The sequence below is a fragment of the Anomaloglossus baeobatrachus genome, chromosome 5 (assembly GCF_048569485.1).
Source record: "Anomaloglossus baeobatrachus isolate aAnoBae1 chromosome 5, aAnoBae1.hap1, whole genome shotgun sequence".
NCBI lineage: Eukaryota > Metazoa > Chordata > Amphibia > Anura > Aromobatidae > Anomaloglossus > Anomaloglossus baeobatrachus.
This window is the reverse complement of record NC_134357.1, coordinates 26,503,636-26,531,505: the sequence shown is the minus strand read 5'-3', so window position 1 is coordinate 26,531,505 and position 27,870 is coordinate 26,503,636. Positions and strand designations below refer to the sequence as shown.

General features: G+C 47.2%; 1 protein-coding gene across 1 annotated transcript in view; it reads right to left on the bottom strand.

Moving 5' to 3' along the window:
• Positions 1-27,870, bottom strand: part of LOC142313236 (C-type lectin domain family 2 member A-like) — a 65,182-nt gene that overhangs the window by 6,481 nt on the left and 30,831 nt on the right. The gene's annotated exons all lie outside the window — the stretch shown is intronic.

The following is a 27,870-nucleotide window of genomic DNA, read 5'->3' as shown; positions in this document are numbered from 1 at the left end:
TTCCCCTGGTATCCCAGGATCCGGAGCAGCTCTGCCTGGTGGAAGCAGGAGAAACCCGATGGACCTTCACATTAGTGATGGGTAGTTCGTGAGTGAGTAGTTCAAAATGAACTAATCTTCAGAGTGAACTAGTTCATCTAGTTCACCATCCTGACAGAGATTAGTTCATTATGAACTAAACAGCGAGTGGGAGGAGACAGAGTGATCCTCTACAGCTCCAGGAGGCTCCTGCTCTCACACTTGAAGGTAGTAAAACACTAGCACACATCAAATACAAATATAATAGTAATAATAATATTAATAAAAACTGAAATTGCACAGTAGACAGACACAGCTCATACGTGTGTATGAGAGTTTTTCTGTGTGTGGTTCATGCCCCTCACCTGTCTGTGTGATAAGATCAGCCTCCTGTAGAGGATCGGCCTCCTGTAGAGGATCGGCCTCCTGTAGAGGATCGGTCTCCTGTAGTCTAGAAGATCAGTCTTGCTAAAAACTTTACCACTGGCTCCTGTTCTGTTCTCAAAATGGTGAATGCTGAACTGCTTCTCAGCTCCCTCATACACATTTATTATGGGTCAGTACTCTACACTCTACACAGGGGGCGCTGCTGGGCTCAGTGAGATGCATCAGATTGAACTAGACTGTCCTGATTCATTCTCAGTAGAACATTTAGTTCAGCAGCTCATATAGTTCATTTAGTTCACAGGTCACATGATGCATTTCCTATCAGCTCCTCACAGGATAGGGTGGAGAGAAATACTGAACTAAACACAGCGAGTGGGAGGAGACAGAGAGTGATCCTCTACAGCTCCAGGAGGCTCTTGCTCTCACACTGCTCTTTATAGCTCCTGATGCTGGAAAAGGAGGTAGTAAAACACTAGACCACACATCAAATCCAAATATAATAGTAATAATAATATTAATAAAAAGTGAAATTGCACAGTAGACAGACACAGCTCATATGTGTGTATGAGAGAGAGAGTTTGTGTGTGTGTTTCATGCCCCTCACCCGTCTGTGTGATAGGATCAGCCTCCTGTAGAGGATCACCCTCCTGTAGAGGAGCAGCCTCCTGTAGAGGAGCAGCCTCCTGTAGAGGATCACCCTCCTGTAGAGGAGCAGCCTCCTGTAGAGGAGCAGCCTCCTGTAGAGGATCACCCTCCTGTAGAGGATCACCCTCCTGTAGAGGATCACCCTCCTGTAGCCTAGATCAGTCTTGCTAAAATCTTTACCACTGGCTCATGTTCTGTTCTCAAAATGGTGGCTGCTGAACTGCTCCTCAGCTCCCTCATACACATTCATTATGGGTCAGTACTCTACACTCTACACAGGGGGCGCTGCTGGGCTCAGTGAGATGCATCAGACTGAACTAGGCTGTCCTGATTCATTCTCAGTAGAACATTTAGTTCAGCAGCTCATATAGTTCATTTAGTTCACAGGTCACATGATGCATTTCCTGTCAGCTCCTCACAGGAGAGAAATACTGAACTAAATGAACTAAATGAGCTAATCTTTTGAACTAATCTTTTCAGTGAACTAGTTCATAGTGAACTAATCACCAAAATGAACTAGATTTCCCATCACTACTTCACATCCTTGAGACGCTGCAGGCCCATGCGTGGCATGAAGGTTAGGGATGACTGGCTCATTTATTTGCAGAGCTCAGCTCTCCTCAGTCACAGATAGGGGCTATGTTGCAGAGAGCTGCAGCACCTGCTGGGGAAGTGTTTCTTCTCCTAGGGGCTTCCCTCGGGCCCCTGCCCCACATGCATCCCTGCTTTTCCTGTCCCTGCCTTTAGCACGGCAGGCAGGCTTTAATAAACACCTCACAACTGTTGCTCCCTCAGCCCCCCTCCCTGTTTTCACACAGCACAGTTTGCTCCACGCCCCCTTCATCTCCCCTGCAGCTCCCAGCACTTCTATTACACATAGCGTCCCATGATTCATATATTAATCTCTGAATAAATAGAGGAAGTAATAATAATAATGTTCCTGCGTATTAATGCTATGGGGTATTTCCGCGCTAACCCCATGTTGCTTTATAACCCTATAGACAAATTTTTATGATAATTGTTGCCAACATAATAATATTAAATAAATAATAATTATATTCAATAAATTGAGGCTTAAAATTTACATCCAATTAGTAGGAGAATAACATTAATCATATCCACTATCATATTCCTCACTCCCCCCCCCCTTCCCCCCCCACCCTAGTCCCTACATATAATTAGCCAGTGATTTGGTATTTTTCTATATATTATATACTCTCTCTTCATATGTTTATATGCTTATATATTTATGTACACGATTTCCTAACTTGCGGATTTTTATCCCCCCCCCCCTTCTTCTCTCCCCCCATAGCGTCTCATGATTCATATATTAATCCCTGAATAAATAGAAGTAGTAATAATAATAATGTTCCCGCGTATTAATGCTATGGGGTATTTCCGCGCTAACCCCATGTTGCTCTATAACCTTATAGATAAATTTTTATAAAAATTGTTGCTAACATAATTATAAAAAAATAAAAATTATATTCAAGGAAATAAATTATAATATGTAACTCACGTCTAATTAGAAGGAGAATAATTATATTATATCCATTATCGGGATCCCCAATGTATTAACCCTATGTTGAATTACAACCTTATATACTTCTGTCAACATTAATAAATGGGAATTAAATTGGGTTTATGAGTTCCAACTTTATATATTTTCCATGAATATTACTCACTTAGAAATATGCCAAATATTGAATAGAATATAAATGGAAACAATAGGAAAACAAATAATAATCCGGAAATGGCTGGCCACTTTCGAAAATTTAATAGTTGGTAATTTAAGAATAACCTTAAAATTCAAAATTTAATATTAACATGTTCTACACTAAAGGGGGCAATCACAATCACAATCATACCCATATTTTCAAATTGATTTATCCTCTGGTCATGCTTTATATTCTAGTTTTGGTCTCACTCTCATTCCTGAGTCCCGATCATATATCGTGATTTAACCATCCAGGTTATAGGCAAAGGCACCAAGCCTGTGTACTAATACTCGCACATAATGAGTATGCCCTTTTCCATGCGGCTTTTGCATTCATTCATTTTTCGATGTCTGGTTTACAGTCAGTCAAGAAGGGACTACTACAAGATAGGCGGTTATAAGTTCGGAGTTAATAATAAGAAGATATGCGATGGAAATTATATTAATGAGAATAAATAGGGGCTTAAAATTTACATACAATTAGTAGGAGAATAACATAAATTATATCCACCAGCATATTCCTCACTCCCCCCCCCCTTCCCCCCACCCTCCCCCATCCCTTGCATTTCCCTCCCCTACCCAAGCCCCTACATATAACTAGCAAAAGATTTGGTATTTTTCTATATATTATATATTTTCTCTTCATATGTTTATATGCTTATATATTTATGTACATGATTCCCCAACCTGCAGTTTTAGATTTTTATGTTTATAGCTGAATGCGGATTTTCTGAATATAGCGAGGTTTACCGAACATATGTTTACTATAAATTGTTGTTTCAATAGAACAGAGCCAGAGAATCTTCAGATACTCATCTGCTCCTTTCTTATCATCTCTTTCTCTCCGTTCTACTTTTTCTACTTTTTCTGTTGCAATTAGCACATTTTCTCACACATTTTTCACCCCTCCCTTTTCCTCACTTAATGAGTCAGTCTACTTTAGTAGCTACTTGGGATTCATGAGACACTTATGACTAAGGACTAGTTGGTTTTATTGTCAGTCCGAAACGCGTAAAGCCCTCATGTAATCGTGCCTTTACTATTCTAGCTATTTTTCGGTCTTCACTATATGTTTTTAAGATTTTCAAATAAAGACTCGAATGTTTTAAACCAAGGAGGACTCGTGCTGGATCACTCCCTCTCCCCCCTCCTTCCACATCCCTGTTTTTCCTGTCCCTGCCTTTAGCACGGCAGGCAGGCTTTAATAAACACCTCACAACTGTTGCTCCCTCAGCCCCCCTCCCTGTTGTTTTCACACAGCACAGTTTGCTGCACACCCCCTTCATCTCCCCTGCAGCTCCCAGCACTTCTAGTGCATTCGTATCACAGCAGTATTACTTTAACCCCTCATATACTGCCATGGACAATGACACCACTTCCTCTTCTGCAGGTTTTGGGCAGTGTGTCTGCTCTCCAGCCTACATCCCTGGCTCAGAGCCTCCAAATAGTGAACACCCCCCCCCCACCCCTAACTCCCCTCCTGTGCTGCATACCTGTGATGGTCTGCCACGTTCTCAATTAACTTTTGATGCCCAAGCTGTCCCCTTCTTCACATCCACAGCTACTTTCACAATGTCTAAATCCTTGCAGACCACAGGGGTCCTGCTTATGTCCTACCAGTTATCGGTCCCGTTTCCCCTCTGCGTTGGGCTATGTGCCCACATGGCGTGTTTTCATGCAGTTACGCTGCGTTCTGCACCGCAGCGTGGCTGCATGCGTCCTGCGTCCCCAGCACAAGCTATGAAGATTGTGCATAATTCATGCCCACATGGCGTATTGGAACGCGGCGCTTCGGCTACTGCCGGGGCGCTGCGTTCTAAGAAGTGATATGTCGCTTCTTTGGTGCGCTCTGCATGCAGCCCCTGCTCTGTCTATGGGGGGGCTGCGTGCGGAGCGCATGAAATCGGCTTTTCAGTACGGACTGTTTCTGCGGCGGTTTGAGGCGCACGTGTGCTGTTCAGATCGCTGCGGAAATTTCTGTAGGGATAGAACGCAGCGTGGGCACATGGCCTTGCATCGGTCGGATCTGCACGATCAGCGTCGCTCGCCGGATCGGTGCAGGAGGCGCTTGAGGCATTCTTCACGGAACTTCTCCCGTACACACAGAAGCCGGCGTTCACACTCATCTGGTAGAAGTCGCCTTTTGAATTCCTTTTGAGGGCTCAAGCGTCTCGAGGGTGACTGATGAGTGTGCACGAACATCTATGGTGCAGCCTACGAGGACACAGAGGAATTGGTCTGCTACTGAACAGCCCGGGGATGTGAGGTATGCCCCTTCCCACGTCAGCGGTGGTGTATCTACGGCGAATTCCCCAGAGATGGCATCCACATCAACATCCGGTGTGTTCACGGAGGCTTGGGGGATTAAGGCATTACAGCTCCTTAAGGTGGCATTCTCCATCTTCATTGTTTGAGAGATCGGACGCTTCGAGGATGCCTGGCGGTCTTGTGCTGTCACGTCAGCGGTGGTGTTTTGATTGATACTCCCCCTGTGATAGCATCATGTCGACTAAGTCACGTTTATATTTGTCCCAGTACTTATGATAAGAAAGCCAGGGTCACGAGAACGATTAGTAATTGGCTACAGGTTTTTCAGTCCTGGGTCAGAAACATCCCGACCGTGGTCCTGAAATGTTCATTTATCAATTCCTAATTTATAGTTCCTATAAACTCACGGTGGTTATGGGTGTAGTTGGTATTATGAGGATTTTCAGCGTCGGCTTGCCCCTACACCCTGGCATTGGTTTGGGTGTCCAAGCCATGGATTTCTGGCTTAGGTTAATGACCGTACAGAAGCCAGTATACCACTTTTCAATCCACGGCCACTGTGCCGGGAGCTTCACAAGGTCCAGCCATGGTGGCCGTGCGCCGCCCAGGAGCGTGTTGGTTGTTTAATGATTGACACTTCCGGTTCTTTGGGTTATGCAATCCTAGCACGAGTGTTCTGCTTGCTGCGGAGCCACTTGGCTGTTAGATGTCCTCACTCTCCTTCCAAGGTCCTCGGTAAAATGGTACAAATGTCTCAGACGACCCCGGTAAAGGTATCAGAGATGCCCCTTGTGGCTTGACAAATATCCCAATAAGGATGTGGCTGGTCTTATCAGTTTTGTATTTTTCTTTCACTTTATTTATTCTATTTAATTTTTCTAATTGCTCCCTTATTGTCGCTAAAAGGAACGGAACCGGTTAAATTTCAATTGATACACCACCTACTGTATCTCACCCACACGGCGGGTCTGTTAATCATGGTATCCCTCCTGAGTAAGCTTTGATTTCTGTGTCTTTTTACAGTGTAATTTCTCTTATACGGGAGTTCGGACGCAGTGCACTTTTGCTTAATCTGATATCGAATCTGTGTTTTGTCCGTTACCTGTTCATCCGTACTGTTCCATAGTTTGGGTTGTTGCATGTAGGGCAATTTTATTACGATTCTTTACTTCCCATGGGATGCTTTATGTCATTCCATTATTTTGAACTCTTCAGTTCATTTCTTCAATGGGTGCGGTGTGTGAGACGGTCTCAATTTGTCACTCACTACTTGATGATTTTCTTTAATTGCTCTAGTGACTTCGATGAATGCAAACAATTTTTGCCATTTTTTCAGTTGATATTGAGTTTGTTGTCCCTTTGCCCCCAAACAAACGTAGGGCACGAAAGATTCAGACCCTGTTTCAATTGAGTGTGGGTTTTGTTTTTGTACGGTGCAGTCTTAAAGGGATTTTCTACATACCATAAAAATACATTCACTTTGTCTAATTGGTAATTCTGTTGGACAATTTTGTTGCTTATGTGATGTTATATTACTGAACCGCAGCATTAGAGAGGTCAGAATTACAGCCCGAGCTAATTAGAATTACAGGCACAGTATAGTTATAAGTATTTGTGTCTTTACAGGAAAGTTACATTGCGCCAAATGCAGTTCACCGCCTCTCATTGTCCACTAGGGGCGCTTCACCCTAACACAGGATTCATAAATCCACCAGAAGGGTGCTTCACCCTGACCACAGGATTACGTATTACTTCTGACCTACTGATTTGGTCTCAATTCCTTTTCACCTTAATGAGTGCATGTTCAACATGTGTTCTGTGGTGTCTAGCCAGCTTTTATTTTTGCTCACCAATGCGTCTTTTTTTTCCCTGATGGTTTTAGCGCTGTTTTTGGCAATCAGTGGTGCCGGGGCACCTGGCCCTCACCTTGTTAACTTTTTGTTTGACTGCTAATTTTTCCCTTTCAGAATCGTTCCCTATTGTCATTGCTGTGGAGTTTTGCCACAAGTCACTAGCCAACTGTAATATTTTGTTTGCTGTTACGCTGCATACAATACACATTTGGATCCGAGCATGGGCTACGGGTTCTCAGAGTAATGCTCCATATTGATTGTCTCGTTTCTGTTTGCAGGATTTTTCAGCTGGTACCCAATGCCAGCCCGGTGGGTATTGCCACACCGCTGCGAGATCTTGTCGGGACCAACTCCTGACAGAGATTAGGACTTCAGATCCCCCTTCAAAGTGGCAACTTTATGGATAGGCGTGAAACAGTGGTTAGGTATAGGTATGCTGGTAGCTGGTCCCTCGGTTCTGATAACTTTACCTGTTCGGAGGTTACCCTCCAATATTTGATGCAGCTTTATAACTTTGGTTCTTTCGCCTCTGTAGCCCAGAAGCATTTATTTGTATTTTGTTTCATTTTTGATGGGATGTTCTACGTTACTAAATCTTTTGTTATTTGCAAATCCCTTTAATGGCTGGTTTAAGTCCCACCAATCCATAGATAAGAGGCATCCCAATTTTTTACCTGATGCTTCTTCAGTTAATCGACTATGCAGGCTGTTTGTTCAATCCCACGGGAGATATCCCTGTTGTCCACAACCTTTAACTTGGCCTTTTCTGGGCCCTCAGAGTCAGCGAACTCGCCACACCGTCCAAGAATAGTTTTGTTGCCTTCAATTGTGTGCCATACTACTTATTGATCCTTCATGCGTATCCGCATTCAGGAGCCCAAACTGACCAAGTGGCCAGAGATTCTGGGATGAGACTGTTCCTTCCCCTGGCCCTACCTGCCCTTGCGTTTGATGGAATTTTTGTTTGTCGGTCTACTGGTACCTCACTGTTAGTTTATTGGGATGGTTCCCCCCTTACTAGGTACCAGTTTACCGCTCCTTTTTTCGGTGCTGGCTCACCGCTTGCCGTTTTTTCACCCCCTGATCACTTTGGGACTCATTCCTTTTCATTGTGGCAGCCACTGAGGCTGCCAGGGCGGGCTTTATCAGACTCTGATATACAGTGCATATTGGTAAATTGCGCTCTGCTTTTTTGTCAGATATGCATCGCACGATTTATTGCAGGAAGTAACCAATTTTATAGCACATTTACTTTAGTTAATTTCTTTAAAGGTTCGGCATTGCTATAAAAAAAAAAAAGGTTTTTGGATTGTTGGCCATTTCTACGTGTTTTGGGCTGTTCAGAAAGCTGGTAACAGTCGCAATCTTGGATTCTACTCTGTCGAACTGCTTAGTGGTTGGGTTCGAGGCCTGAGATGGCTCAGGTCTTGTTGGAGGTGGTTGCCATCAGCAGGCAGTTGTCTGCTCCGATGATTTTAGTTGGAAGGTGACAACCGAAGGTTAATGCTTCAAGATGGTGTCCTCTTGGCAGATATCGGTCTGGACACAATTTTATCTATGATCCAGGACGGCCTGGAGCAAGCCTTTTTTCCAAATGGTGGGGGTCGGAGTTCAGTTTGAGACTGGTCTCCTCCTTGGCATGTGTCAACAGCATTCTGGTGAGAGAGCGGAAGTTCTTGGTCCTGTGGTAGAGTGTCCCTTCTCACCTGGAGTCAAGTTATGTTTTACAAGTTCTAAAGAGTTTGGAAAAAGTTTATAAAATATGTTTTACAAGTTTTAATGAGTTTGGAAAGGTTTGTAAAATAATAATATATCAGTAAAGCTGTGACTGATATCTGCCAACAAAATGGTGTCTGTCTTTATTTCATTAGGACGGGCCTTTATTTGGATGCAATGGTTCTTTGTTTTTGTCTGTGCAGTCTGGTGGGCAGTGTAGTGCATAATGAAACTGCCCCAGACTGTGCAGCAAGGGGTTAACCTCCAATGCTGTTTTTGTCCAGCCCCCTCTCCCGTCCAGGCCCTGCTCTTCCTGTGTTTGGGAGGGGACTCCGTCCTGGCCCCTCCCGAATTCCCAATCCCACCTATAGGGTGTAATTTCTACCTATATATTGGGGTCTGGGCCGGTGTCCGGCCTCTTCCCCTGGTATCCCAGGATCCGGAGCAGCTCTCCCTCCCTCCCTATTGTTAATGCTTGGTTTTTACTTGTTTTTCTTTTTTGGTAACAGTTTCTAAATGTTTGTACAGTGAAGTCACAGCAGCATGTGTCAACAGCATTCTGGTGAGAGAGCGGAAGTCCTTGGTCCTGTGGTAGAGTGTCCCTTCTCACCTGGAGTCAAGTTATGTTTTACAAGTTCTAAAGAGTTTGGAAAAAGTTTATAAAATATGTTTTACAAGTTTTAATGAGTTTGGAAAGGTTTGTAAAATAATAATATATCAGTAAAGCTGTGACCGATATCTGCCAACAAAATGGTGTCTGTCTTTATTTCATTAGGACGGGCCTTTATTTGGATGCAATGGTTCTTTGTTTTTGTCTGTGCAGTCTCCAGAGGACACTGAGGAGAAGACATGTCGGGATTATGGGCCATGTTGTGTAGACAATTTCTCTGCTCTTTCTCCTTCTAGGACTAATGACGGTCAATCCTCCTACTTTGGAGACATTAGGCGAAAATGAAAGTGTTCTGGGCTGTACAGGATAAAAAAATGTTTTTCCTACAATTCTAAGTGGAAGATTATAGAAAGTTTCATCTTGGGCAGCAGGTGATCGAGGGGTAAAGGCTGATCCGGAAGATATTGTGCGTCATTCTGCTGCTGACAGCTTCTCTAAAGCTGGGTTTACACGCTGCAACATCGCAAAGGACATCGCTGTAACGTCACCGGTTTGGTGACGCAATAGCGATCTCCCTAAGTCTCTGCTAAGTCTCTGGTGAGCGTTCAACCCGGCAAACCTGGCCAACAACTTACCAGCGATCCGGACCTGCAGAGCGACCTAGCTGGTTGTTGGGGACGTTGATAAGCAGCCTTTTGAAAGGGAAGTTGCTAACAAAGTCGCTGAAAAGGATTCACACACTGAAACTTCATGCTGCACAGCTGGAAACAAAGGACCTAGGAATGGTCCTGAACGACGTGTAGTGATCAGCAACTTCCAGCAACTTCACAGCAGGGGCCGGGTCGCTGATAGGATTCACACACTGCAACATCGCAAACACCATCGCTATTGCGTCACAAAACCGGTGACGTTACAGCGATGTCGTTTGAGATGTTGCAGTGTGTAAACCCAGCTTAAGACTATGTTCACACAGGGCATTTTAGCAGCATTTTTTAGCATGGTTTTTGCCTTGGCTTTATGCAAATCCATGCTAATAAAACGCTGCTTTTTAAAGTCCCAGCAAAGTCTATGAGATTTCAGAAATGTCATGCACACACACATGCACACATTACCTCTTGATTTTTCCTGACTGTTTTGTCAACCTCCTGAGCTTTTGCAGCGTTTTTCAAAGAATAAGCATGTCAATTCTTTGCAGCGTTCTTGCCATGATTTTGCACTGAAAACTACCCACAGTATAGAAAAACCACTACAAAACCGCTACAAAAACAGCACAAAAACTGCGACAAAAACCGCACCAATACCACAGATGACTCCCAGGAGACATCCTGACACAAGATCAGGTTTTGGTCAGGAAAAAAAACGCTGCAAAAACGCCCCATCTGAACATAGCCTTAAGGCCCCGTTACACGCAGCGACGTATCTAACGATATATCACCGGGGTCACAGTTTCCATGACGCACATCCGGCATCGTTAGCAATGTTGTTGCGTGTGACACCAACGAGCAGCCGTTAACGATGGAAAATACTCACCAAATCGTCCATCGTTGACACGTCGTTCATTTTAAAAAAAAACGTTGATTGTTGAGGACGCAGGTTGTTCGTCGTTCCCGAGGCAGCACACATCGCTACGTGTGACACCTCGGGAACAACGAACTACAGCTTACCTGCGACCACCGGCAATGAGGAAGGAGGTAGGCGGGATGTTACGGCCGCTCATCTGCGCCCCTTCGCTTCTATTTGGCAGCCGCTTAGTGACGCCGCTGTGACGCCACACGAAAGTGCGCTGTGACACCACTTAGAAAGGAGGCAGTTCGCCGGCCACAGCGACGTCGCTAGGCAGGTAAGTATGTGTGACGGATCCTAACAATATTGTGCGCCACGGGCAGCGATTTGCCCGTGACGCACAACCGACGGGGCCGGGTGCTTTCACCAGCGACGTCACTGCGTGTAAAGCCCCCTTTAGTCTCCAGATAACTTTTTTTGCTTTCTGTTCTTGTGGTGCAGATACTGATAAGCGAGCGTGCTCATCACTGCTCGTTACTCGATTGAGCATAAAGGCAGAACGGAGCCAAGGCAGAGCCATGGGCGTAGTGACCCATGACTCTCCTTTGCAGGGCAACCAAGGGGTTAATTTTGTTGTAATGAAAAAGCGGGCTTTTTGTGGGGTCATTAGTTCAAGGGGTGGATATTTAGGGCCAGGGGAGGTAAAAGGGGTGGGACTGTTATATATATATATATATATATGGCCAGGGTGAGGGGGGGCACCACTTCGGCGCAAGGTACCTATAGTGAAAGGTCCCACCCTCTTGCCCTATGTTTAATCTTTGTAGGGGGAGGTGAAGGAGCTGAGGTTATTTTAACTTACTGTGATGTGTTCGGGTTATTTCGGCGAGAGGTGGCGAGGGGGGTTCTTGGAGTCGGTGGAAATGTTGGGGTGGTACATCGGATAGATGGGGACCACACCCCTCGTTTATTCTGGTATGGTAATTGCCTGGCGGACTTGGGGGGCTCTCCAGGGGTGGGGTCTCCTGAGAGTCGGTTAGGGACAAGGTTTTCTAGCAAAGTTGGTGCCCCCGAGCTTGCGGTCGTGGCTGGGAGCAAATATGCCAGATGGTTTGATAACAAAATTTGGTGTCCATCAGGTTTTGGGGCTCCAAGAACCTCCCTTGCATTTAGTTTATAAATGGTTATTTATTTGTTTGTATTGTTTGTTAATAAACCGGGCCGATTTGGCCAATTTATCCAAATAATGGTGTTACGTGTTTATTAACGGGTAGGGAGGAAAGGGGGAAGCCTCTGCAGTAGGGCAGTCAGGGTGGAGCATTTAGGTGCTTGATAACAAGGAGTGCCAAGCACAGCCCGGTGCTCAAGTTCTCAGGTTACTGTGAAGCTTCTTTCACTGATGGGAGCTGCTTACTGAAGCCGGGGATTTCCTAGCTAAGTTCTTTTTGTTCTCTTAAGTAGCCTGAAATTTCTTCAGAGCGGTGACGTCCGGAAGTCAGTGCCATTGTCGCGGGTGGAGGAGGGGACGCCTCGCTCTCCCTACTGCTCGGGTCCGGCTGCCGCTGCGGCCTGCTGCCGCTGCTCGGTGGCTCGAGCGATGGGCCGGATCCCGGGGACTCGAGCGGCGCTCCTCGCCCGTGAGTGAAAGGGGATTGGGATAGTTTATTGTCCGTGACGCCACCCACGGTTGTGGTGATTAAGTGGACACCACCGCTGCTCTGTCTGGGGAGCCCGGGAGTGATGGTATGGAGCAGCCAGTTGTTGATTTGCCCCTCCGTGGGTAGGGGTTTTTGGTGCTCCCGGGGCCCAGCGATGGGGTCGGTATGGTGGACAGGCGGGTATGGGGCCTGTGGGAGTGCAGGGGCGCAGGGGCAGCGCTGTGCCGCACGGCACGGAGGTACTCACTCAGCCAGTAAACACGACACAGTTCTCGGTAAACAAACGGCTGGTTGGACGGGTCCCTCGGACGGTTCACGGTGCTGCGGTTCCCTGCAGTTAGCGGTGACGGTCTCTTCCCTGCACCTATGAAAGTCTCTTTGGTAGCGATGGGTTCCCACCGGTTACCCACTCCTCGGCTTCAATCTGGGCCGAAGAAGCCCTACTTTGCCCGCAGGCGCTGGCCCTGGGAAACTGGTGCCCTGGCGGTGGCGGTGTCTCCCCTTCACGGTCGGGCTGTTGCCTTCAATCGGGACTTGGTTGTTAGGAGACAGAGGTCCCCTTCACTGACGGATTTGGCAAATTATGGCGACTCCTAGCCTTGCCGGGATCCGAAAGGCCCCTGCCCTGGTGCTGACTGTTCTTCGTATACTGCTCCGGTACCGCCGGGTCACCACCCGTCCGCGGCCCTTCCAGCAACCTCCAAGCAGTCCCCCTGCAGACTATCACCGCCGTCTGCTGACCTTGCTGTCACAGTCTGGGGCCCACACCCGGACCAACTTCAGGCTTTTCTCCTCTCACTTTTCTGTCACTTCAGCTTCTCTCTTTAGCTCCACTATCACTTCACCTCCTTCTCCTTCCTCCTCCTAAACTCCCCTAGCTTGAACTGCCTGGTTCTCCCGCCTCCAGGGCTGTGAACTCCTCGGTGGGCGGAGCCAACCGCCTGGCCCACCCCCTGGTGTGCACATCAGCCCCTGGAAGAAGGCAACAAGGATTTTTGGTTAGCTAGATGTACCTGCAGGGAATGTGGGGTGCATGTGATGTTGTGACCTGTGACCCCTGGCTTGCCCAGGGCGTCACACCATCACCGAGACATTCTATGCCGGGTGTTGCAAGAGTGGTGTGAGAAATGAACGGGAGTAACCTATGCAGCCTCATTCATCACTGAACAAGGTGCATAGTAGAACATAGATGTCACAAACATTGTGGGAGTTAAAAAAATCGTGAACGAGGGATTGTGTCCTGTTTTTATTTATTTAACCTCTCTCTTTCCGTCTTTCAGGTTCCCACTTGGGCTTCATTTGATTTTGTGGACGGTGTTGGATCTTCATGTTTTTTTATTTTTTAATAGATTGATAAATGAGTGTCGGGGAGGTTTTTTTAATTAAAATATGTTTACCTGTGTCTTTTTTTTGTCCCTTTATACTTGGTTAGTAATGATGGGGGTCTCATAGACGCCTAGTCGTGACTAACCTCTGAGATGGATGTCAGCTGATATCAACCCCATTAACTACCGCAACAGGGCAATTGGTAGGAGCTGGGGCAAAGCACCAGAATTGGCGCATCTAATGGAGTAAATTCTGGCCCAACTGTGGCCTGGTATATTAGGCTGGGAAGGGCCAGATATCCTTGGACTTTCCCTCCCTGGCATTCCCAGCCCCCAGCTGGTGATTTACCTTGGCTGGTTATAAAAAAAAATAGGGGGAACCCCATACTGTTTTATTTATTTGTTTATTTAATTAATTAATTAATTTAATTATTTAAGATGTGGGGTTCCCTCTATTTTTCCTAATCAACCAAAGAGAAGCAGACACCAGCAGACTAATATTACGAGGGTAGAAAGGCCCATGGATATTGTCCACTTCCCACCCTGAGAATCCCAGCCCCCAGCTGCTGCTTTACTTGGGCTAGTTAGTAATTTCTGGAGGGAGCATATACTGTTTTTTTAATATAATTTAATTAAACATGAGGGTAGATGGATGTAACATAAGTTACACACCTCTCCTTTCTGTGACTTCCGGTTTCATCTACTTACTGTCTGTAAAAAATCTTTACATGGGGTATGTTCAAAGGCATTTATAAGGCACATAGACACTTAAACATGCTTGAGTTTTTTTTGAAAAAAGTGAATTTCACGCATTTAATACAAGTTTATGGGGAAACTGCGCACCAAACACTGAGCATTTTTGCAACAGAAATTGACATGCTGCAGACATACGATGGGTCGGAAAGTCGCGCCGCAGGTGAGTGCAAAAGAAGCACAGTGGGCACGGGATTTCTATAAACTCCATCCACCTTGTGTATACTATAAAACGCAGCATTTTGGATGCAGCAGAAATACGTTAAAGTCCAAAACGCTGCTAAGCCTGCTCATGGAAACCCGGCCATAGAGCTGAAGAGCTGAGGAACTCCTGGGCAAGTTCTCTATCTCTTACATCTTACTGTCTCTGCTCTGATACATTTGACCATCTCATTCAGATGTAGCAGAATTGAGACTACCAGAGAGTCTACATCTGTCTTGGCTCTGCTACATCTGACCTTTTCACCCAGATGTAACAGAGCTGAAACTGTCGGAAACGTTACATCAAATGTGGCAGGTCACAGTGACAGGACATAGTCCAGGGCAAAGTGATGGGGCAGAGTAACAGGACAGAATGACAGGGCAGAGTGGCAGGGGAGAGCATATTGACAGGGCAGAGTGGCAGGGCAGGGCAGAGCAAAGCAAAGAACCAGAGTGGCAGGGCACAGCAGAGTGGCAGGGCACAGCAGAGTGGCAGGACAGAGTGGCAGGGCACAGCAGAGTGGCAGGGCACAGCAGAGCCCAGGACACAGTGGCAGGGCACAGCAGAGTGGCAGGGCACAACAGAATCCCAGGACAGAGTGGCAGGGCACAGCAGAGTGGCAGGGCAGAATGATAGGGCAGAGGGACAGGAATAAGTGACAAGGCAGAATGAAGAAGCCGTCTTTATGTCGCGGGCGGAGGAGTGGACGCTGCGCTCTCCCACTGCTCGGGTCCGGCTACTGCTGCTGCTGCTGCTCGGTGGTGGCTCGAGCGGTGGGCCGGATCCCGGGGACTTGAGCGGCGTTCCTCGCCCGTGAGTGAAAAGGGGGTGGTTTGGTTTAGGGATATTGTCCGTGACGCCACCCACGGTTGTGGTGAGGTTGTGACACCACCGCTGCTCTGGACGGGGATCCCGGGAGCGGTGACAGGAAGTAGCTTGGATGTTGGTTCTCCCCTCCTTGGGTAGGGGGTTGGTTGTCCCGGGGCCCGGTGATGGAGTAGGGATGGTATGCAGGCGGGTTACAGGGCCTGGTGAGGTGCAGGATCGCGGGGGCAGCGCTGTGCCGCACGGCACGGTGGTATTCACTTCACTCAGCCAGTAACGAATACACAGTCTCCGGTAAAACAAACGGCTGGATGGACGGGTCCCACAGACGGCTGCGGTGTTTCTCCTCCCGGCAGGTTGATGGTGACTGCCTTTCCCTGCACCTGTGTTTTGTGTACGGTTCCAATGGCTTCCCACCGGTAACCCGCTCCCCAGCTTGGATGGGTGCTGAAGGAGCCCCTTTTGCCCGCAGGCTCTGGCCCTGGGAACTTTAGCCTTGGTGGTGACTGTGTTTCCCTTCATGGTTTGAGCTGTCGCCTTCTATCGGGACTTGGCTGCTGGGAAACCCCGGAGGTTCCTTTCGCTAACGGATTTGACAATTTCAACGGCGACTCCTAGCCTTGTCGGGGTCCGTAAGCCCTGCCGGATGGTGCTGGCTTCTCTTTGTTCACCGGTCCGGTACCGCCGGGCCACCGCCCGTCCACGGTCCTTTCGGTTTACTCCGATTAGCCTCTCCTGCAGACGGTCACCACCGTCTGCCAACCTTGCTGTTTGTGCCCGGGCCACACACCCGGACACGGTCAGTCTCCTTCACTGCCCCTTCTCTCTTCTCTCTAACTGACTTCAACTGACTTCTAACTGACTCCTTTTCCCGCCTCCAGGACTGTGAACTCCTCGATGGGCGGCACCAACTGCCTGGCCCACCCCCTGGTGTGGACATCAGCCCCTGGAGGGAGGCAACAAGGATTTGTGTCTGGCTTCGGTGTGCCTAACCGGGGTGTGGGGTGTGTTGGTGTAGTTTCTGTGACGACCTGGCTTGTCCAGGGCGCCACATTTACATCTCTCTCTTTCAGAAAATTGCACGAGTTCCCCACTGACATCCATTATGCTTGCTACTCGAGATGTGCAACCGAGCATTAGAAATTGGTTACCTTGAGTAACAAGCATCTGAGAATTTTAGTGCTTGCCCATCACTAGAGATGAGCGAACCTGAGGTTAGGTTTTCGAACCGAACACCAACTTAAAAAAACAAGGATTTGAGGTTCAGGTGATTTACGTGTGAACTTCACTTGGGCGAGCAACGCTGTTCTCAGGTACACTTGGTGCTCAGCCCTGTGAGAGCCGCTTGCAGTGTTTGAACGGCTCGTAACATCAGCACGATTACATGTAGTGCGCAACCCAAAAATGTTTGGAAAAAGCCTGCCCACCCTCCCCCGGAAGTGATCTGCTTATGGCTGGCTGTATGTGGGCAGAGACTCAAACTTCCAATCCGTTACTTGGTCCGGGGTTCAGGTCACGCTCGAGCCAATGGAGGCTCGGCTTGTCTGCTGCCCATGGGTTATGATTAAGAGATTGTTCCTTGAAACATGTAAACCGGTACCAGGTTAGTTTTTTGTCTGTTCACAGTTTGTATTTTTAATATGCATTAAATGAGTTAATTTTCAGTGCTGGATCTTTTCCTTTTTTTGTTTTTTCACTTGGTAACCTAACTTGGATATATCAGTTATATTACCTCCTACTTCTAGGTTTATTTCCAGCATAGGTGATGCATGCATTGCTATAGCATGGGCACTGATATCACTTGACAGCCACTGTGCTCTGGCTACAGAGGATGATGCTGCACAACAAATGACTCAGGGAGTGTGAGTAAAATGATTTTTTGAGGGGTTTTGTGTTAAGAGACAGAATGTAGACATATTTACCAAGATGGGGATATATATATATATATATATATATATATATATATATATATATATATATATATATATATATATATATATATATATATATGCAGTATATATATATATATATATATATATATATATATATATATATATATATATATATATACAGTATATATCAGGAGGTGACATGTATAACAGGAGGGACCCAGGATGGGGACGTATATACCAGGGAGGGGAAATATATACCAGAAGGGCTGCAGGATGGGGACATACTGTAAATACTAGGAGGGGCCCAGGGAGGGGATATATGTATACCAGGAGGGGTACATATATACCAGGAAGTTGACATGTATACCAGGAGAGGCCCAAAAGGGGGACATACAGTATATGCCAGGAGGTCCCCAGGAGAAGGACATATATACCAGGATGGGGACATATATGCCAGAATGGGGACATATATAACATAAGGGGCCCAGAATAGGGACATATAACAGGAGGGGACAAGGATGGTGATATATATACCAGAATGGGATCATATATACCAGGAGTGTGGACATATTTACTAGGGAGGCATATATACTAAGATGAGGAACTTACATATACAGTATATCATGATGTGAACATTTTTACTAGGATGGGGATAAATATAACAGGATGGGGACCTATATATACGAGTATAGGAGCATATATATTAGGATAGGGGACATTTTTACCAGGATGGGGGGTCATATATACCAGAATGTAGCCTAGGATGGGGACATATATACCTGGCAGAGGCCTAGGATTAAAGACATATATACCAGGATGAGTGACATTTTTACCAGGATGGGCCCAGGATATGGGATATTTACAAGAATGGGGACATATTTACGAAGACAGGGGACATATTTACCAGTGGGAACATACATACAAGAATGTGAGACATATATACCAGGATGCGAACATATATACCAAGATGCGAACATATATACCAGGATGAATGACATATTTTACAAGGATGGGGGGCATATGTACCAGAATGGAGAATATATCTACTGGGAAATAGCCCAGGATGGGGAACATGTGCTCAGATTTAGGTCATATTTCCCAGGAAGAAGTCCAGGATAGGGTATATATACTACATAATGAGGGTAGGACAACTCGTATGTCTTTATAGAATTTAGAAAGCTAAATGTATACTGTGACGACCTGGGCCCTGAACGTCTTGGGGCACACGTCTGGCAGCGGGATCAAGACACACACAAGCACTTTGTCACTTAAAGAATCTCGGTGATTTATTCACATCCTCATAAACCACGCAGTGTAATGGGCCACAGCCACTTTCCCGCAGGACAATGTCTCACTGTCTGTTTAAACTGCTGATTGTTCATACAGTTCATTCTCTGGCATCAGCCAGTATAGTCCCCTTTCTGGGGTGTTACCTGCCAGTAGGTTTGCAGGCTGTCAGTCTGCCTCCATCCAGTCCAGGGAGACTCTCACACTGGGCTCAACATCCCGGCCCATGGACACGTTCCAATTCCTCACAGCCTCAGTGGATTCTGCAGCTCCCTGACATTTCAGAGCCCTCACTAGCTCTGTATGCACAGGATCTCCTGCACATGTGCTCCAACCAAGATGGCTCCCACCAGCACACAGAGATCATGTGACAAACGACAGCTCCATTAAATCCCATGAGACACACCTACGTATGGGAGGTATGTGGATGGTCAGTCCCGCCCATCACTTCTGACCATCCCATGAACCCAGCCCTGAATGTGTACAACAATCCTCATGGAACTACAAGTCCCAGAGAAACATTCCAGGTTCAGATCACAGAGGATTTCCCCCTCTGTGACACATACCGGCCATCTACCACATTGCATCCTTACATATCCCCCCCCTCTGTTCCAACTTGTAGGGTGGAACACTCGACAACCTACAGTGACCCTGAGACAGGGCATTAGGGAAACCATACCCTACCAGTCGAATGGGCCCTCTACGAAAACTTGGAGTTTCTGCTCCTGACCGACCATCCGCCACTGTCACCAAACCCTCCTCAGTGAACCCTCTTCTCAGACACGTCCGCTGGTCCGACATATCGTTCCATAACTGTCTCCAACGGTCAGTGTGGTAGTGAGACACCCCATCAGTCAAAACTACCGTGCGGCCTGACTCTGCGCTAACCAGTCCACTAGAGGGGCTCTTGTCCAGGTACCTCACAACCGAGCCGACAGGAGATCTCCCACAACTAGACCCTGCACACTCTCTGTTTGCCAATCTACTATGGCCTCTTCTCTTATGACGTCTTAGGTCACCTTTCCATCTCCGCCTTTTCCCACCACCACTTTTGGCTATGGACCAGTCACTCCCTCCATCTTTTCTTTCAGATTTTGTTTTAGAGGGCTTGGACCCTTCAGAGTCTGTGCCATAGCCTGATTTATAGGTAGGTCTTCTATGACCTAGGCTCCTTTCCCTACAGGACCTACTTCCCTTGCCAGTGAAGGCAACACGTTCATCAGGTGGACCACACTTCTCTGGGCCCTGGCCCGAAAGCGGTCGTGACCTCAAACTCACTTGACAAAGTGTCTCTGCAATCTTCTGTCTTTCAAGATCCATTTGCTTTAGTTCTTCCAGGTATCCCAGGCGGTATTCTAGGAGAACTCGTACGTTTTCAACACACTCCTTTGTTCCCGCCATGACACATGGAACCATACCAACTTCACAGGGTAACCTGGCTTTATGATAAACCTTAAGTCTTACTCTCGTCACACCGGATGTATCAACCATCTCCTGCATGACTCTTCCATTTCTGCCAATCAGTTTCTTGACAAGTTCTCTGGGCACTTGTGTGACCTCTTCCACAAAGTCCAACAGCCTTCGAGCTGTTTCCACTGCTTCTTCAGTTTTCCCATAGATTTGGAATGTTCCACTGTGCTCTTCTAATTCAATCGCTGTAATACCTGGAACCTTCCTGGCTTGCTGAATGTTACTTTTCAGCGCTCTTAATGCGAGCCCAATTAATGATTTCTTCACCACCACAACTTCCTGAAATTCTGCAGTGAGCTGCTTCATACACTCCAAGCGTCTGGTGTCTTCTTCCATCTGTGCCGAGATGAGCCATTTCGTGCGAAGACACTGCAGGTGCATGTCACTCAGGATAGCCACCCGCTTCTTTGTGATATTACTGGCAGAGCACACCACCAACCGACAAGTCTCTGGGGCAAAGTACACTTCACAGGCCCCTACAGCCTTCTTAAACGTCTCATGCATCGACTTATGGGCACAGGCTTTTCTTAGGTCTTCGGGCACATCTACCATGCACTTAAAGAATGGACCGGTTTCTTGACCTTCAAGGAAATTAGACCATTCCTTTGGTCTCTTGCATCTATCTTTTTCTCTCATGCACGGCTCCACCTCTTGAGTTACACACTCTTCCGGTTCAGCTCCAGCCTCAGAGCCTTTGGGTTTGCTACTCTTCTTAACCAAGACAATCTCTATGTCTTCCATCTTGGTCTTACCAGGCAGGTCACTCAGGCTATCAGTTCCTGATAAGACCTCTGGTCCAGACTTCACCTCATCAGAGACTCTTTTCACTTCTGCAGCACCAGCTGTCTCTTGGGTCTTCACTGCGTTACCTTCAACTTCCTTGCGGGTCTCTGCAGTGTCACATTCAGTCCTCTTTTTTTCTGCAAGGGTGTCACACCCTTCAGCGTGGTACTCTGTTCCTCTTAGACCTTTGGCCCCGTTTTCACCCTTCATCACCCCAACACTGGGTAATTTACCGGTCTGCTCACCATGACCTCTATGGATTTGTACTTCACCAACTTTCTCCAGGATTCCTTGTCCTGTATTACCCTCTAGGATTTCACCTCCCACAGTGCTCTTGTCCGACAGACCTTCTGCTTCATGCTTGGAATCTATAGGAGACACCACCATTACTGCTTTGGTTGGCTCATTTTTTGACATTTCACCCTGCTGATGTCTGTCGTTACAATGTGTCAGTTCAGTTTCTGATACCTCTTTCTTGTGTAGGACATCGCTGTCTGACTCTACCTTAGCAGTTGCTACTGGCAATGTGTTTTCCTCGACCAGGTACTTCACTTTCTCTGCACCCTCAGACGGGATACCTTGCACAAGCTTTTGGCGCTTATTACGTCTCCGGCGTCTGGAGGAGGTTTTACCCTTCTCAATTGTCTGTACCTCACTGCACTCTCTTGTCCTTTTATAAGAGTCAGTGTCCATTCTGGAGTCATCGTCACTCCCCCTGGCGTCCTGGACTATCATGTCCCCACTTAACCAGATATCTGCCTCCCTTTCTGGAGCTACCCCGTTTTTAACGGTCACACTATTGGTTATTCCCTTAGTCCCTATGTCACCAAGTTGGGTCCGTCCATTTTCTTTGGTCACCCCTAACTTAGGACAGTCAATTTTAGAAGGTACTATCTCCTCCTTACCACACATAACTCCACAACAAGGACCCCTTTTCACCTTCCAATGTGGTAGGGTTTCCTTTGGGCTGTTTTGGCTCTTACACAAGCAACCGGATACGTCCCCCTGCTTCCACAAGTGCACAAATAATTTAGAGTCCCAACCTATAATAATTGGGTGCAGTAAATCTGAGACTACACCAACATCATGAGAACCACTGTCCCTGGCTGTCTTTATGACCACGCTGGATACTGGGTATTCTGTCTCATTATTGTGGGTGCAGCTGACGTGGATCTTCCTTCCAGGAATCAAGTTGACATCAGAAGTGGCCCTCACCAGGGTCACCAAGCTCCTTGAGTCTACGACCCCTGTTACAGATTCCCCATCCACTTCCACGGAACACAGACGTGGCTTCTCGTCGGATGGGTGGTCTATACCGCAAACCGGGCACTTGTGGCATGAACACTGTTGTCCCTGGCTACAGTCCATCTGCGCCACTTCACCCTTGGATTTGGGATGCTCTGCACCATTTTGGGGGACCACCGCTTTCTGGGACTCCTCCCCCTTTTGGGCATCCACCCCTTTATGGGACTCCATCCCCTTATGGGCAACCACCCCTTTATGGGACTCCACCCCCTTATGGGCAACCACCCCTTTATGGGCTTTCTGTGGCTTCCTTGCAGTGTCCTTAGATCCCAGTTCACACCGTTCCCCTTTATCTCCCTGGGTACCCTGTGCCCGTACTGGCCCCAGAAGGGAATTCACAAACTGGTCCACTGCTGCCACATCTCTGCGCACTGACAGCTCCTGCTGTCCACACACAAGGAACTGGTACAGCTCCTCCATAACGTCCAGGCTTGCGGCTCCACTCATGGTCGCTCAGCTTTCCCGGAACTTCGTGGACCCGCCGATCCACCGCAAGCTGCTTGAGTGCGCCGTCAATTTTCGTGGACCCGCCGATCCACCGCAAACCGCTTCAAAAAATTTTTTCGTGGACCCGCCGATCCACAGCAAGCAGTCCGTATCCACAAGAATATGTCCTAGGCCGTTGCCCTTAGCAACCAGGCTGTGTTGCCCCTAGCAACCAGGCCATATGCCCGCATTCTCCACCATAATGTGACGACCTGGGCCCTGAACGTCTTGGGGCACACGTCTGGCAGCGGGATCAAGACACACACAAGCACTTTGTCACTTAAAGAATCTCGGTGATTTATTCACATCCTCATAAACCACGCAGTGTAATGGGCCACAGCCACTTTCCCGCAGGACAATGTCTCACTGTCTGTTTAAACTGCTGATTGTTCATACAGTTCATTCTCTGGCATCAGCCAGTATAGTCCCCTTTCTGGGGTGTTACCTGCCAGTAGGTTTGCAGGCTGTCAGTCTGCCTCCATCCAGTCCAGGGAGACTCTCACACTGGGCTCAACATCCCGGCCCATGGACACGTTCCAATTCCTCACAGCCTCAGTGGATTCTGCAGCTCCCTGACATTTCAGAGCCCTCACTAGCTCTGTATGCACAGGATCTCCTGCACATGTGCTCCAACCAAGATGGCTCCCACCAGCACACAGAGATCATGTGACAAACGACAGCTCCATTAAATCCCATGAGACACACCTACGTATGGGAGGTATGTGGATGGTCAGTCCCGCCCATCACTTCTGACCATCCCATGAACCCAGCCCTGAATGTGTACAACAATCCTCATGGAACTACAAGTCCCAGAGAAACATTCCAGGTTCAGATCACAGAGGATTTCCCCCTCTGTGACACATACCGGCCATCTACCACATTGCATCCTTACAATACATATACATACTAGTAACACAAAATCCATAGATCATATAGAGGCAGATTATTACCAGAGGGGCATGTCACATATCCCAATGTGGTGTAAATTGCACATGTCCACATATGTATATCAAAGAACAAAAAGAGAAAACTGTGGACTACAGATCAAGTGCTGAATAAAGTATTGTAATGCCTGCCTGGATCAACAGACTCAGGTGGGATGTAATGGACAGACTAGAGGGAAGCCACTCACCAAGCAGGACCCCCAGAACCCTGAAATCCTTTAACCCCTATACAGGGATTTGGAATTACACAGGGCCCTGGAGATCACTACCTTTGGAAGGCTGCAGTCCGATGAGAGTAGTCGTCAGGCAGGGTCAAACCAGGAATAGCAGAACAGGGACAGAATCGGCAGACAAGGACGTAATCAGAAAACGTAGCAGAGGTCAAATCCGGATTGGGCAGCAAGGTAAAAAAACAGCAGGCAGAAGGGTAGTCAGAAAACATGCAGAAGTCAGCACACAGGAATCACAAAACAGAATAGGGCGGATCAGGAGCCAGAAAATCAGAACTATCTCTGGCAGAGGTCAGCAAACAGGAGGGGAACTAAGAAGGGTGCGGTGTCTTCCCATTGGCTGTAGCTGAACGCTGGCAACTTCAGCTGGAAGACACACGCCACCCACAGTCAACCAGTGGTACTGCAGATCCCAAGATAACCCAGCCCAGTGGATGATCGGAGCCTGCGCCCACCGGTGCCGCTGGCATAGACTCCTGTCCCATCACCAGCACCATCCATGGCAAGAACATGGCCTGGCGATCGGAGCAGAAGTCGCTGGAGCAGACGTATCAAATATATATGGTTATTGATTACAATTAAGATTGATGGACATACAAAAACATATACGTTGACAAACAGCAATTTAGCAGACAAGTGAATATATTAAACATACAATTACATGAATTGTCGTAAGGTCAATATAACATTTACTATTGTCATAACTTTCCAATATAGCCCACAGGAATAATATATAACAAAGGCTAACAAGCCTGTACCGAGTAAGCACCCATGGGGCAAAATTAGACAAACCCATCGTGAATGCAGAATGCTAGCCAGGAGAACAAAGTGAAAATACCTGCAGGCGGGATCTGCAGAAACTGGGGTAGCACTCATGTAATTGTATGTTTAATATACTCACTTACTCACTTGTCAGCTATAAGTGCAATTAGAATATAATCATAAAGTTAATTTATTTCAGTAATTTAATACAAAAAGTGAAACACATTATATAGAGTCATTACACACAGAGGGGTCTATTCCTATATATTATATAGAGTCATTACACACAGAGGGATCTATTCCTATATATTATATAGAGTCATTACACACAGAGGGGTCTATTCCTATATATTATATAGAGTCATTACACACACAGGGATCTATTCCTATATATTATATAGAGTCATTACACACAGAGGGGTCTATTCCTATATATTATATAGAGTCATTACACACAGAGGGATCTATTCCTATATATTATATAGAGTCATTACACACAGAGGGATCTATTCCTATATATTATATAGAGTCATTACACACAGAAGGATCTATTTCTATATATTATATAGAGTCATTACACACAGAATGATATATTTCATGTGTTTATATCTGTTAATGATGATGATTATGGCTTACAGCTAATGAAAACCCAAAAGTCATTATATCAGAAAATTAGAATAATTACCAAAACACATGCAAAAACTTCCTACGTGTTTAAAATGGTCATTTTCTGAGGGACCACAGGTTCTCTATGGGGTTTAGATCAGGATGAACAAGGGGGCCATGTTATTATTTTTTTTATCTTTTAGACCTTTACTGGCTGGCCATGCTGTGGAGTAGTTGGATGCATGTGATGGAGCATTGTCCTGCATGAAGATCATGTTTTTCTTTAACGATACTGACTTCTTCCTGTACCACTGCTTGAAGAAGTTGTCTTCCAGAAACTGGCAGTAGGCCTCGGAGTTGAGCTTCACTCCATCCTCAACCCGAAAAGGTTCCACAAGTTGATCTTTGATGATATCAGCCCATACCAGTCCCCACCTCCACCTTGCTGGCGTCTGAGTCGGAGTGGAGGTCTCTGCCCTTTACTGATCCAGCCTCTGGCCCATCCATCTGGCCTATCAAGAGTCACTCTCATTTCATCAGTCCATAAAAACTTTGAAAATCAGTCTTAAGATATTTCTTGGCCCAGTCTTGACGTTTTATCTCATGTTTCTTGGACAGAGGTGGTGGTTTTTCAGCCTTCCTTACCTTGGCCATGTCCCTGAGTATGGCACACCTTGTGCATTTTGATACTCCAGTAACGTTGCAGCTCTGAAATATGGACAAACTGGTGGCAAATGGCCTCTTGGCAGCTTCACGCTTGATTTTCCTTTATTCATGGGCAGTTATTTTGCACCTTTTTTGCCCAACACGCTTCTTGCGACCCTGTTGGCTATTTGCCATGAAACGCTTGATTGTTCCATGATCACACTTCAAAAGTTTGGCAGTTTCAAGACTGCTGCATCCCTCTCCAAGACATCTCACAATTTTGGACTTTTCAGAGCCCGTCAAATCTCTCTTCTGACCCATTTTGCCAAAGAAAAGGAAGTTTCCTAATAATTAAGTACACTTTATATAGGGTGTTGATGTCATTACACCGCACCCCTCCTCATTACAGAGATGCACATCACCTGATTTACTTAATTGGTAGTTGGCTGTCAAGCCTATACAGCTTGGAGTACATGTATAAAAAGTATCATGTGATCGATGTGTACCGCCCCGCGCTCGGCTGCAGCCGAGCCGCTTGGATCCGGGCTCGTGTGTCGGTGGCTCGAGCGCCTACGGACCGGGGGTCACTTCGCTCTGCAAGGGGCTGGCGCTTTGAAGGGGGTTTAGGGTCACGGCCGAGGCCGTGGTTTGTTTGTTGTTAGAGTTCGTGACGCCACCCATGGGTTGTGGTGAATGTGGGCACCATCGCTGCTGTTTACTAGGCGCCTGAGGAAGATGGTGTGCAGCAAAGGTGTTAACCCCTCCGTGGGTAGGGGTGATGGTCCCGGGGCCCGTTGGGGATGGTGTAGTGGTGCTTGGCGATGCGTGGTCCGAGGGCACAGTGGTACTCACTATTAAAAGATGAACAGAGTCTCTGGTAAACCAAAAAGATGGTGGTCGGTGCCTGCAGCCGGCTGCGGCTGGTCCCCCGGTCGGGTTGGTGGTCTCCGCCTTTCTCCTGCACCTTCTTAGTAGATGGACACCCGTGCTTCAGCTACGGGAGCCCTGATCCCCGGCGTGTATGTGTCGGGAGAGCCCGTTTGCCCGCAGACGCTGGCCCGTGGGATCTCTCAGCCTGGGCGGTGGAGTTTATCCCTATCGGTGGGCTGTTGTCTTCTTTCGGGACTTGGGTGGGAAAGGACCTAGAGTCCAGACCTCAATTAGTTAATTAACGGGTCCGGTAGTTTCGGGACCACGTTTCAGGGTCTGAGTACCCCCACTTGTGCTCCAGCTTCCGGTCGGTTCCCCGGTTCGGTCCCGGCGGGCCACTACCCTGCCCCATTCCCTTACGGTTCCACCTGGCCGTCTCCCCGTCTCCTGCAGGCTGAGGCCACCATATGCCTCCTAGCCAGAGGTGACTGGGCTCCAACCCAGCATCTGGAGTTAGACTGTGGCAGACCTGGGCACAGGTCTGCATTGCACTTGACCTTCACTCCTCCACTCCCTAACTCATCAAACTTGTTTCTCCTGCTTCAAGGCATGTGAACTCCTCGGCAGGCGTGTCCAACCGCCTGGCCACGCCCCCTGGTGTGAACATCAAACCCTGAGGGAGGTGACTAGGGTTTTAAGGGTTGGCTGCTGTTACCCTTTTTAGGGCACTAGTGTTTGTTCAAGGGCCTACCTGTGACTGCCTGGCTAGTCCAGGGCGTCACAAAAATACTATTTGCCTAATAATTCTGCACAAAGTGTAGTGTGAAGTTTCTACAATCAGTGATGGTTTGGGGAGCCATCATGTCATCTGCTGGTGTAGCTCCACTGTGTTTTATGAACACCAAAGTCAGCGCAGCCGTCTATCAGGAAATTTTAGAGCACTTCATGCTTCCCTCTGCCGACAAGCTTTTTGGAGATGGAAATTTTATTTTCCAGCATTTTCCACACACTGCTAAATATACCAATTCCTAGTTTAATAACCACAGTATCCCTGTGCTTGATTGGATAGCAAAATCGCCTGATCTAAACCCCATAGAGAATCTGTGAAAG